Source organism: Somniosus microcephalus, unplaced genomic scaffold, assembly GCF_052327205.1.
Source record: "Somniosus microcephalus isolate GS21.2 unplaced genomic scaffold, FLI_Smic_1.0 unresolved_chr9, whole genome shotgun sequence".
NCBI classification, from domain to species: domain Eukaryota; kingdom Metazoa; phylum Chordata; class Chondrichthyes; order Squaliformes; family Somniosidae; genus Somniosus; species Somniosus microcephalus.
The window spans coordinates 9,761,788-9,776,089 of NW_028225187.1; positions in this window are offsets into that span (position 1 = coordinate 9,761,788).

The following is a 14,302-nucleotide window of genomic DNA, read 5'->3' on the forward strand; positions in this document are numbered from 1 at the left end:
TGCAGAGCGATGCAAGGAAGCTGCAGTTCTCTGGCAATTGTAATAGTTGCAAGCTTTCCATTCTAATCCATGTATGTGTAAACCTGAGGAAAGTGTAGAAAAGGGTTTTCAGAATGGATTATCCACTGTGGCCGATTTTCCTGCTGGATTTTAATGCAAGAACGCTGCACTTGGAGTATTGGTATAAGGGATGTAGAATATCCATGCTGCCTGGCAGAAGACTGATCGATGAAGCGATTGTTCCCATTGGAAACAGGAAGGCAGCAGCAGTATGCTCACCACTGTTCATTTCACGGAATCAAAGACTCCATTTTTAAACAATAGATGAGTTTGCAAACATTAAAAGTTACTCACGTTTCTGGGTGGGCTCGAACCACCAACCTTTCAGTTAACAGCCGAAGGCGCTGGCCCATTGCGCCACAGAGACAGACACGAAAATGTTTGCAATTGGAATTATTCCACATGAACCCATGTGATTATGTGCCAGAGTGTTCACAGCAGAGGCACCGATTTCGAAGCAAATGAGAAGCTGCGTGGGTCCAAACCACCGCCAGGGTAGTCGTGGCCGAGTGGTTAAGGCGATGGATTAGATAATATATTGAGGGTTTCCCCGCGCAGGTTCCAATCTCTGCCGACTGCGGCACCGAGGACGTCGTCCCAAATGATCGGTTTTTACTTAATTTGAACTGCTGACTTTCGGTTCCTCTGCCGAGATTCAAAGCTGCAATCAAACAAAGTTTCAAGCAGAAAGTATAACAAGCACTTCACCCCGTTATGACATTACGAGAGGCCTAAGCCAAAGGAGAATACTACGTTATTTAACGCTCTTGAAACCGTCAAAGCAATTTTAACCGTCGAAAATGTTTTATTTTGCAACCCATTGAAGAAAATGCACGTCTTCCGCGCAGCCATCTTCCAGTTGATGCTGCTTCCTACTGCGATGCTTATTTAATGAACTAAGGCAGACGAGCCACAGTTCTCAACACCGCCGGCCTAAATCGGTACATTAGATCATAAGAAATAGGAGCAGGATTTGGCCATGCGGCCCTCGATCATGCTCCGCCATTCAATAAGATCATGGCTGATCCTCTACCTCAACTGAAAATTACCGACCTAGCCCCATATACCTTGATTTCCATAATGTACATATCCATCTCAGTTAGGAATGTACTCAACGATTGAACCACCACAGCCCTCTGCGTTAGAAAACTCCAAAGATACACAACCCTTACAATGAAGCAATTTCTCCTCATCTCAATCTTAAATGGCCGGCCCCTTATTCTGAAACTTTGACCTCTAGTTCGGGCTCCACAGCCAGGGTAAACAACCTCTCAGAATCCGCCCAGTCAAGCCATGAAAGAATTTATATGTTCTTCCTTCGTAGCGTCTGCTGAATTCATTTCACCACAGAAAACTATGTTTAGCTGGATGGACAACCAGCAGGAAAAACAATGCAGCCAAAGATGTATTCTCCAACCACTTTCCCTGAGGCACGCGGCCATACAAAGGGACAAAAGCAGCACACAAGAGAAAAGGCGATTTGAATCCCGTTCGCAGTGTCGAATTTCCTCAATTTGACCGAACGCCATATGAAGCAACAATTTGAATCAGATATTGCATTTAACTTCAGTCGCAAAATGTTAAGCGATCACACACTGCAAACCGTACGCAAAAAGAAAATCACAAGGCCCGTGCGAGGCACTAAACCGCATTCAAATACAGCAACCAAATCAGTTAGCGTCAAAGATTTTGTCATTAGAAATTCATACCTCTAGCATTTGGCTGAAAACAAGAGATTGCAGGGGCTGCTCGCTTCTCGGCCGCGGCGCTAGCGACAGCAACAAGTCATCCGCTCACAGCTGAGTCCTCCAACGTACTGGAACTGCATGTGACAGAGCAGTTCAATCCTCAGGCCCTGATTGGACACATTCAATGGGGGTGTTCTCGCGCCGCTCTATGTGATTGGTTGGTTGTTGTCATGTGATCAGGGTGCAGAGCGATGCAAGGAAGCTGCAGTTCTCTGGCAATTGTAATAGTTGCAAGCTTTCCATTCTAATCCATGTATGTGTAAACCTGAGGAAAGTGTAGAAAAGGGTTTTCAGAATGGATTATCCACTGTGGCCGATTTTCCAGGTGGATTTTAATGGCAAGAAAGCCGCACTTGGAATATTGGTAAAAGGGAAGTAGATTATCCAGGGTGCCAAGCATGAGACTGATCGCTGAAGCGATTGTTCCCATTGGAAGCAAGAAGGCAGCAGCAGTATGCTCACCACTGTCCATTTCACGGAAACAAGAACTCCATTTTTATACAATAGATAATAGGAAATATTTGCTCTCAATCACAAGTTCCTCAGACTAATGGAATGAAAAACAAAGCTAACCCTCACCCTGAACAGACAGTCCAGCTCGCCACCTGTGTATTTTCTCCTATCGTTGTCTTAAAGTAACGTTCCCTGTGTATATTGGACAGGTTGATAATATATTCAGAGAATCACAGAAACCCCACATTGCAGATAAAGGTCATTTCGGCCCATTGAGCCCGCACCGACACATATCCCACCCTGTCCCTGTAACCCCACGTATTTAATCCCCCTAAATTAAGGGTCAATTTATCATAGTCAATCAACCTAACCCGCACATGTTTTGGACTGTGGGAGAAAACCGGAGCAAACCCACACAAACACGGGCAGAATGTGCAAACTCTACACAGACAGTCACGTGAAGCCGGATTCGAATCTGGATTACTTGACGCTGTGAGGTAACAGGTGTTAACCACTATGCCACCGTGCTGCCCTGGTTCTTGTTATTCTTGTTATATTAAACGGATTGGAGCACAGGAGCAGATGAGATGCGCTTTTCAACAGGGAAGTCTGTCAGGGCAAACGGGGAAGCGGCTGTGAGATGCTGGTTGCGAGAGTGGCAGCATGAGTGGCGCGGTCGATAGATTTTAAGGACTGGAAAAAATGTTTAACCGAGGCCTCAGATTCTGGAACGCCTAAAACAACATTTTGCAGAAAACAACATTTGGAGATGCTGGGAAGTGAACCCAGAAGTTCATACATGCGAAGCATGCACTCTACCACTGAGCTATATCCCCAAAAACTAGTACCATATTGTAATGCAGTACAGAAGACCTGGCAGCCTCTTCTTTCTGATCTCCCTGTGTTTTCTCAGTATGTGCTGAAGAAGGAGCGCCTGAAGCAACTGTGGGTGAAGAGAAGAATTCTGGCATCGTCAGGAACAGTGGAAGGGGAAATGAGAAGGACGTCTTCTGGAAATATTTGGCCTCGTCCCTATAGGAAAAATAGTAGACTGAGAGTGGAGCGCATGTAGTCCTTTAACATTATGGAGGAGTTAAAGTCATAGACTGTCATGCCTGTGCCGGCTCTTCGAAAGAACTGTCAAATTTCATCCCACACCCCAGCGTTTTTCCCACAAGCCTGCAGATTATTGCAGTTCAAAAACATTTCCAATTGCCTTTTGAGGTTGCTTTGAATCTGACTCCACTACCATTTTAGGTAATGTGTTCCAGCACTTAACAAGCGCCTGCGCGCCAGTATATATTACATCTATTATCTCTGGTTACCTTTCCAATTGTCAGAGGAAATAGTTTTCCTACTTGACCTATCACACCACTTCAAGTTTTTGAAAATCTCTACCGTTTCTGCTTTAAGGAGAACAATCCCAGGTTCTCCAATCTCTCCACATAACTTGGTACCTTTCTAGAAATCTGCCCTGCACCCTCTCCAAGGCCGAGCCATCCTTCCCAAAGTGTATGCCATAATTGAACACAATAGTCCCGCTGAGGGTAACCAGTGTTTTAGGAAGATTTAGCATAACTTCTTTAGTTTTCTTCTCTATTCCTCTATTGATAAAGCCAAGGTTCCCATGTGCTTTTTAACAGCCGTGTCCTGCCAGCATCAAAGATTTGTGCACATACACCGCCGGGTCTCTCTGTTCATGCACCCGTCTGAAATTCTACCATTTCGTTGATTTTGCCTCTCCTCATTCGTCCTAACAAAATATATTACGTCACACTTCTCTGCGTTAACTTCCATCTGCCATGTTTTTTCCCATCCTTCTTGAAGGCGATCAGAGAGTCAGCTCCCACAACACCGGAGTGCAACGTATTACTGCTCTCTGGAAAATAAAACCGCCTAAAATCCAGTCTATTTCTCCCTCTGTGTCAGCTTGAGAATATATTCGTGATATAATAATCGGAATGGAGCGCAGGAGCAGAGGGGAGGTGCTGTTCAACCGGGAAGTTTAGATGGGCGAACAGGGAATCGGCGGTGAGATGGTGGCAGCAAGGAGCAACAAAATTGTAAGAAGTGGTGGAATCTGAGTAAGTGAGATACAGCGCACGTGGAGACGTGTGCGTGAACAGAAATGATAACATCGAAAGTTTAAGAAGTGATATAGATATTGGCAAAACTGTCTGGCCTGCATAGTATAACGCTTTCTGTGAAACGAAATTTATAAATTCAACCATAACTGGCAGCGGTGGGATTCTGAACCGCGCCTCCGAAGAAACGGGAACCTAAATCCAGCGCCTTAGACCGCTCGGCCACGCTACCACATCAATCGGTTGAGGAATCTGAAAATAGTAACTGGTGAATGAAATGAGGCTTGGTCTTTTAAATAAAAGGGGAAACAAAAGGAAATTAAATTCGTGGTCGGCAACTCTCTTCTGATGCAACCCACCAGATCAGAAGAAGCTACCTGTTCACAGGGCAACACTAATTAATAGATCTTTGTTGGAACACTCCCAATATAAATTTAATTCATAATTTATCCGTGTTGTGTATTGCAAGCAGGAAGTTGGTGTAAGTAAAGTGTGATAAGAATAAGTGCGATTAGATTGTGTGCAGCAATAGAGGTTTTTATTGTTGGTGTAAATAAGACTGCTAATAGCAGAGGATGGCTTCGATTTATCGACCTCCGGTTTATGGGCCCAGCACGCTTCCGCTGCGCCGCTCTGCTGTCGGTTGGTGCCGAATCCCGGCTGGTGTTTCGGTTCCGATGGCGCAGGGTGCTGTGTGTTAGCGAGACCAATTTCAGCATCCAGGCTGTGTTGAAAACTGCAGCATGGCCCTCAAACAGCCCAGAGACCCGGGCCCCGCAACACCCGTGCTGGGAAGCTCACATGGCTGAACAATGTCACAAGGACACTCAGTATTACTCCACCCACAATGGGACAGACACAGAATGCCACACAGAAAACTAGCAAGGGTCTTTCTGGCCACACAAAGGGAGGGACAGAGAAAGACACTGAAGAAACCAGAGAGAGAGAGACAGGCCTAATAAAGCGAGGGAGAGATAGAGACGGAGGGAAAACCGAGCAAGCGACAGAAACAGAGAGGGTTTGTGGACAGACAGGACAACGGAGACTGAGATGAAGAGAGAGAGAGAGACTTGCATGAAGGAGCTTTCTGCAGGGTAAAGATGTTCCCTGTTGTGTAAAGATGTTCCCTATTGTGTGAAGATGTTCTCTGTTGTGTAAAGGTCTTCCCTGTTGTTTAGAGATGTTCTCTGCTTTGTAAAGATGTCCGATATTGAGTAATGTGTTTCCTGTTGTGTAAAGGATCTCCGTGTTGTGCAATGGTGTTCCGTCTTGTGTGAAGGTATTCCTTGTTGTGTGAAGGCCAAGGCCACCATCTGGTGCTGGAGAGGCGGCGCTGCAGGAATGCGTTGAGAGAAAGGGGAAGGCCAAGGCTGCACCAAGTTTGCAGCATTTGCAGCTTATGTTGGTGCGAGAAAAGTGTTTTGAAAGTTTTGTTGCAGGTTCTTGTGTTTATTGCAAGAAGGAAGTTGCTGTAAGTGAAGCGGAAAGTGCGATAAAAATACCTGCCGCAATGAGCCTGAAATTTACCATAATTATAAGAGGAGGGAATAATAGGAAATATTTGCCCTCCGAATCACATTTCCTCAGACTAATGGTATGAAAAGCACATCTGACTCTCATCCTGAACATAGAGTCCAGATCACCTCCAAGTTTTTTTTTGCATTACAGAATGGATCTTCTCTTAACAATGTATTAATGTAACTTTCGCTGTCTGGATAGGTTAGGTTGAACAAAAGATACTCGTGTTACATTAATTGGATTGGAGCACAGGAGCAAATGGGAGATGCTGTTGAACCGGCAAGTTTGGAACGGCGAACGGGGAAACGACGGAGAGATGGTGGGTGCGAGAGTGACAGCAATGGGGGGCGCGATCGATAGATTGCAAGAAATGGCAGAAACACAAATGTAAAAGTGCTGTATATCTGAATAAGTGAGAGGCAGCAATTAGTGAGAGATGTGAGTGAACGGTCTGAATTCAGTTGGTTGGGTAACGATGGTTGCAGTTTCCAATGCTGGTTTCCGGCCAATTATGTACCAGACGAAATTCTGCAAACCGTATCTGCCTGTCAATAACAACTGAAGGAAAAAGTGATATGATAGTGAACAAAACCAGCCAGCCTGCACTGTTTACGACGCAATTTACGAGCGCTGCAACATGTGGCAGCGGTGGGATTCGAACTTCAAGCTCGCGGCGAAATTGGAGAATAAATCCAGCGCCGTTGACCGCTCAGCCCCGCTACCACAGCACACCGCGATTTCTGAAACACGTAACTGGTGATTGAAAGGTGGCTTGGTTTTGTAAAATAAAAAGTGGAAACAAAAGGAAATTATATTCCGGGACGGCAAACTCACTTCTGATGCAACCCACTGGATCAGAAGAAGCTACGTGTTCGCATGGCAACACTAATAAATAGATGTTTGTGAAACACACCTATTGTAAATTGAATTCATAATTTATCCCTGTTGTGTATTACAAGCAGGACGTTGGAGTAAGTCAATTGTAAACAGTGGTAAAAAATTAAGTGCGATGTGATTGTGGGCAGCAATGGAGCTTTTTATTGTTGGTATAAGTAAGAATGCAAATAGTAGAAGATGGTTTCGAGTCATCGACCGCTAGAGTTATAGACCCAGCACGCTTCCGCTGCGCCGCTTTGCTGTCGGCCGGTGCAAACTGCCGGCTGGTGTTTAGTTTCAGATGCCGCACGGTGCTGTCTGTTAGCGAGACAAATTTCAGCATCCAAGCTGTGTTCAAAGCTGCAGCATGGCCTTCAAACAGCCCAGAGACCGGGACCCCGCAGCACCCGTGTTGGCAGGCTCACATGGCTGCATAATGTCACAAGGACACTCAGTATTACTCCACCGACAATGGGACAGACACAGAGTGACACACAGCAAACTAGCAAGTGTCTTTCTGGCCACACAAAGGGAGGGACAGAGAAAGACAATGAAGAAACCAGAGAGAGAGATAGAGAGAGAGACAGACAGACCGAATAACACGAGGGAGAGACAGAGATGGAGGGAAAACAGAGACTGCGAGAGAAACAGAGAGGGTTTGTAGACAGACAGGGAAACGGAGACTGAGATGAAGAGAGAGACTTGCATGAAGGTGCTTTCTGCTGTGTAAAGAAATTCCCGGTTGTGTAAAGATGTTCCCTATTATATAAAGTTGTTCCCTGTTGTGTAAAGATGCTCTCTGTTGTGTAAAGATTTTCCCTGTTGTTTAGAGATTTTGTCTGCTTTGTAAAGATGTCCGATATTGAGTAATGTGTTTCCTGTTGTGTAAAGGTTCTCCGTGTTGTGTAACGGTGTTCCGTCTTGTGTGAAGGTATTCCCTGTTGTGTAAAGGCCAAGAGCACCATCTGGTGCTGGAGAGGCGGCGCTGCAGGAATGCGTTGAGAGAAAGGGACAGTCCAAGGCTGCTGCAAGTTTGCATCATTTGCAGCTTATGTTGGTGTGAATAAGCTGATTTGAAAGTTGTGTTGCAGGTTCTTGTGTTTATTGCAAGAAGTAAGTTGTTGTAAGTAAAGCAACCATACGCATTGAGCCTGAAATTTATCATAATTATAAGAGGAGAGAATAGTAGGGAATATTTGCCCTCCTCATCACAAATTCCTCAGACTAATGGCATGAAAAACACATCCGACTAACATCCTGAACACAGAGTCCAGATCCCCCCATGTTCTTTTTTTAATGTACAAAATTGAAAAAACATCTTCGTGTTATATTAATCTGATTGGAGCACAGAAGCCAATGGGAGCTGCTGTTCAACCGGCAGGTTTGGAAGAGCGAACTGGGAAACGACGGAGAGATGGTGGGTGCGACATTGACAGCAGGGCAATTATGGACCAGATGAAATTCTGCAATCAGATCTGTCTGCCAATAACAACTGAAGGAAAAGGTCACATAATACTGAACAAAACCGCCATGCCTGTCACGGTTTACGGCTGTTGGGCAAGCGACGAAATTTACGAATTCCGCAATATCTGGCAGCGGTGGGTTTCGAATTCTCGCACCCCGAAAAAACTGGAGCTTTAATCCAGCACCTTAGACCGCTCGGCCACGCTACCACAGCAATGCTCAGTGGAATCTGAAACTAGTGACTGGTGATTGAAATATGGCTTGGTCTTCTAAGTAAAAGGGGACACAAAAGGAAATTAAATTCGTGATCGGCAAACTCTCTTCTGATGCAACCCACTAGATCAGAAGAAGCTACCTGTTCACAGGGCAACACTGATAAATAGATCTTTGTTGGAAAACACCCTTTGTAAATTTAATTAATAATTTATCCCTGTTGTGTATTGCAAGCAGGAAGTTGTTGTAAGTAAAATGTGTAAAAATCAGTGCGATTTGATTGTGTGTAGCAAAAGAGGTTTTTATTGTTGGTGTAAATAAGAATGCTGATCGTAGAGGATGGTTTTGATCCATCGAATACTCTGCGTTACGAGCCCAGCACGCTTCCGCTGCGCCACTCTGCTATCGGCTGGTGCAGAATGCCGGCTGGTGCTTAGCTTCCGATGCCCCACGGTGCTGTCTGTTAGCGAGACAAATTTCAGCATCCAGGCGATGTTGAAAGCTACAGCATGGCCGTCAAACAGCCCAGAGACCCGGACCCCGCAGCACCCGTGTTGGCAGGCTCACATGGCTGCGTAATTTCACAAGGACACTCAGTATTACTCCACCGACAATGGGACAGACACAAAATGACACACAGAAAACTAGCAAGGGTCTTTCTCACCACACAAAGGGAGGGATAGAGAAATACACTGAATAAACAAGAGAGAGAGAGAGAGAGAGAGACAGACCGAATAACACAAGGGAGAGACAGAGACTGAGGGAAATCCGAGACTTCGAGAGAAACAGAGAGGGTTTGTAGACAGACAGGGAAACGGGGACTGAGATGAGGAGATAGACTTGCATGAAGGTGCTTTCTGCTGTGTAAAGAAATTCCCTGTTGTGTAAAGATGTTCCCCGTTATATAAAGTTGTTCACTGTTGCGTAAAGATGTTCTCTGTTGTGTAAAGGTTTTCCCTGTTGTTTAGAGATGTTGTCTGCTTTGTAAAGATGTCCGATATTGAGTAATGTGTTTCCTGTTGTGTAAAGGTTCTCCGTGTTGTGCAACGGTGTTCCGTCTTGTGTGAAGGTATTCCTTGTTGTGTAAAGGCCAAGAGCACCATCTGGTGCTGGAGAGGCGGCGCTGCAGGAATGCGTTGAGAGAAAGGGGAAGGCCAAGGCTGCTCCAAGTTTGCAGCATTTGCAGCTAATATTGTCGCGAATAAAGTTATTTGAAAGTTGTGTGGAAGGTTCTTGTGTTTACTGAAGAAGGAAGTTGCTGTAAGTAAAGCGTAAAGTGTGATCAATAAAACCTGACGCATTGAGCCTGAAATGTATCACAATTATAAGAGGAGAGAACAATAGGAAAAGTTTGCCCAGCGAATCACAACTTCCTCAGACTAATGGTATGAAAAACACATCTGACTCACATCCTGAAGTCAGAGTCCAGATCCCACCCACCCTTTTTTTTACAGAATGGATCTTCTCTGAACCATGTCTTAATGTAACTTTCACTGTCTGGATAGGTTAGATTGAACAAAAGATACTCGTGTTACATTAATCGGATTGGAGCACAGGAGCAAATGGGAGGGGCTGTTGAACCGGCAAGATTGGAAGGGCGAACGGGGAAATGACGGAGAGATGGTGGGTGCGAGATTGACAGCAATGGGGGGCGCGGTCGACAGATTGCAAAAAATGGAAATAACAAAATTGTAAAAGTGGTGCATATCTGAATAAGTGAGAGGCAGCAGGTGTGGAGACGAGTGAGTGAACGAGCTGAATTCAGTTGATTGAGTGGCGGTGTTTGTAGTGTTCGGGACGGTGTTCAGGCCAATTATGGACCAGAGGAAATTCTGCAATCAGATCTGTCTGCCAATAACAACTGAAGGAAAAGGTGACATAATACTGAACAAAACCGACACACCTGCACGGTTTACGGCTGTTGTCCAAGTGACGAAATTTGCGAATGCTGCAAAATCGGGCAGCGGTGGGACTCGCACCCTCGCATCCCGAAAAAACTAGACGTTTAATCCAGTGCATTAGACCACGGCCACGCTACCACATCACTACTCTGCGGAATCTGAAACTAGTGACTGGTGATTGAAAAGTGGCTTGGTCTTGTAAGTAAAAGGGGAAACAAAAGGAAATTAAATTCGTGATCGTCAACTCTCTTCTGATGCAACCCACTAGATCAGAAGAAGCTACCTGTTCACAGGGCAACACTAATAAATAGATCTTTGTTGGAACACACCCATTGTAAATTTAATTAATAATTTATCCCTGTTGTGTATTGCAAGCAGGAAGTTGGTGTAAGTAAAGTGTGATTTGATTGTGTGTAGCAATAGAGGTTTTTATTGTTGGTGTAAATAAGAATGCAAATAGCAGAGGATGGATTTCGATCCATCGACTTCTGGGTTATGGGCCCAGCACGCTTCCGCGGTGCCGCTCGGCTGTCGACTGGTGCAGGATCCCGGCTGGTGTTTAAGTTCCGATGCCTCACGGTGCTGTGTGTTAGCGAGACAAATTTCAGCATCCAGGCTGTGTTGTAAGATATAGCATAGCCGTCAAACAGCCCAGAGACCCGGACCCCGCCACACCGTGTTGGCAGGCTCACATGGCTGCATAATGTCACAAGGACACTCAGTATTACTCCACCGACAATGGGACAGTCACAAAATGACACACAGCAAACCAGCAAGGGTCTTTCTGGCCACACAATGGGAGGGACTGAGAAAGACACTGAAGAAACCAGAGAGAGAGAGACAGACAGACAGACCGAATAACACGAGGGAGAGACAGAGACTGAGGGAAAACCGAGACTGCGAGAGAAACAGAGAGTGAGGTAGGCAGACAGGGAAACGGGGACTGAGATGAAGAGGGACTTGCATGAAGGTGCTTTCTGCTGTGTAAAGAAATTCCCGGTTGTGTAAAGATGTTCCCTGTTATATAAAGTTGTTCCCTTTTGTTTAAAGATGTTCCCTGTTGTGTAAAGGTTTTCCCTGTTGTTTAGAGATGTTGTCTGCTTTGTAAAGATATCCCATATTGAGTAATGTGTTTCCTGTTGTGTAAAGGTTCTCCGTGTTGTGTAAGCTGTGTTTTTATGCATCTCTCCACTTCACCTGACGAAGGAGCAGTGCTCCGAAAGCTTGTGATTTCAAATAAATCTGTTGGACTATAACCTGGTGTTGTGTGAATTCTTACATTTGTCCACCCAAGTCCAACTCCGGCATCTCCACACCGGGGGTCATAGTCTAAGGATAAGGGTTAAGCCATTTAGGACAGAAATGAGGAGGAATTTCTTCACCCAGGGAGTCGTGAACCTGTGGAATTCTCTGCCACAGAGGGCGGTGGAGGCCAGTTCATTAAATATATTCAAGATAGATTTGGATATATTTCTTGAGGCTAAAGGGATCAAGGGATATGGGGAGAAGGCAGGGACAGGGTACTGAATTTGGATGATTAGCCATGATCTCAATGAATGGCGGAGCAGACTCGAAGAGCCGAATGGCCCACTCCTGCTCCTATCCTCTATGTTTCTATGCTTCTATGACAGGCATGCAGTGACACAAAGACAGTGACAGAGAGAAGGAGACAGAGACAGATAGCCAGAGGGACAAAGAGACCGCGACAGAGGGAGACAGAGGGAGACAGAGAGTGACAGAGAGTGACAGAGAGTGACAGAGAGTGAAAGAGAGTGACAGCCAGAGAGCGTCAGAAAATGGCCAGCCGATAGCCAGAAGAGAGACAGAGAGACAGAGACAGCAAGACAGAGAGGCAGAAACAGAGAGACAGAGAGATAGAGAGACACAGACAGAGACAGACAAATCTAGGGACCGGTACAAACAAGTGAAAGTGGCAGCCAGAGAAGAAGAGGCTGACATACAGAGACCGACAGACTTTCAGAGACAGACAGAGACAGGCATGAAGATACACAAAGGCAGAGACAGAGAGAAGGAGACTGATAGATAGAGAGATACAGGAAGAGAGACAGAGATAGACAGAGACAGACAGAGAGACTGAAAGAGAGAGACAGAGAGAAACAGAGAGAGACAGAGAGAGACAGAGAAGACTGAGAGAGAGAGAGAGACAGACAGAGAGAGAGAGAGAGATGGAGAGAGAGAGAGGTGGTCAGAGAGAGAGATGGAGAGAGAGAGATGGAGAGAGAGAAAAGGAGAGAGAGAGACAGACATGTAGACAGAGACAGACACACAAACTTAGAGACAGATACAATCAAAGTGTAAGAGGCAAACTTACAGAGACAGACAACAGTCCGACAGACAGACAGTCAGAGACAAACAAAGACAGATTCACATAGTCACAGAGGCTCAGAAATACAGAAACACAGAAACAGAGAGAGAGACAGGCAGACAGAGAGACAGCGACATACAGACAGACAAACAGACAGACAGAGGCAGGCAGACAGAGATATACAGACAGAGAGAAAGAAAGAGAGACAAAGAAAGACAGAGACAGAGAGCTAGTAAGACAGGCAGACAGAGAGGCAGAAAGAGAGACAGGCAGAGAGAGAGAGACAGGCAGACAGACAGAGAGACAGGCAGACAGAGAGACAGGCAGGCAGAGACATGCAGAGGCAGAGAGATGGAGAGACAGAGAGACATACAGACAGAGACAGGCACAGAGACACAGACAGCCAGAGACAGACAGAGACAGAGAGACAGAGAGAAACAGAGAAAAACAGAGACACAGAGACACAGATATAGAGAGACAGATACAGGGAGACAGAGATAAACAAACAGACAGAGAGACAGGCAGACAGTCATACAAAATCAGGCTGACAGACAGAGACAGACACAGTTAGAAACCTACAGACTGACAGACAGAAACTGAAACAGACACACTTAGAGACAAACACAAACAGAGTGAAAGAAGCAGCCTGAGAGAGAGAGACAGACATAGAGAGACACATAGGCACACAGATGGAAGACAGACACACAAAGTGTGGAAGACAGACTGAGAGGCAAACAGCGATTTAAAGGGAGGGGCAGACAGAGACACAGAAAAACAGAGTGAGACAGACCGAGAAACAGTCAGAGGTTGACATTGAGAGGGAGATCAGACAGAAATATACAGAGAGATAGAGACAGACTGGCAGATAGTGACAGAGGCATACACGCAATACTGAGACTGACAATGACAGAACATGCAGAGTGTGACAGACAGACAAGGACATACAGAGACAGTCATACAGAGACAAATTGAGTCAGACTCAGACAGAAGAGACTGATAGAAACAGTCTCACAGAGACAGAGGCAGCAGAGAGAGAAAGAGCGATAATCAGACAGACATACAGATGGAAATAGACAGACATAGAGAGAGACAGGCAGGCAGAGAGACAGACAGACATCGGATATACAGAGACCCAGGGAGAAAAATCCTCTGACTGACTGTGTCAGACATAGGTAGACAGAGAGTCAGAGACAGTCAGACAAAGACCTACAGACAAGACAATGACGAAGACAGACAGAGGCACAGTCAGCAACAGAAAGTGAGAGAGAGAGACAGAGAGAGAGAGACAGAGAGTGAGACAGGGAGAGAGAGTCAGAGAGAGAGTCAGAGAGCCAGAGAGAGTTAGAGAGGGCCAGAGAGGGCCCGCGAGGGCCATCGAGGGCCATCGAGGGCCAGAGAGGGCCAGAGAATGTCAGAGAGAGACAGCGAGCGACAGCAGATGGGCAGAAGATGGGAAGAAGAGGGGCAGGAGACAGAGACAGAAACAGACAGTCAGCCAACGTCAGACAGACAGAGACCGATATACAAACACAGATAGATGAATATAGGGATAGAGACAGTCGGAGACAAACAATGCCAAAGACAGAGAGACAGAGAGATAGAGCCAGAGAAACATAGACAGAGAGACAGAGCCAGAGAGCCAGAAATCCAGAGCCAGAG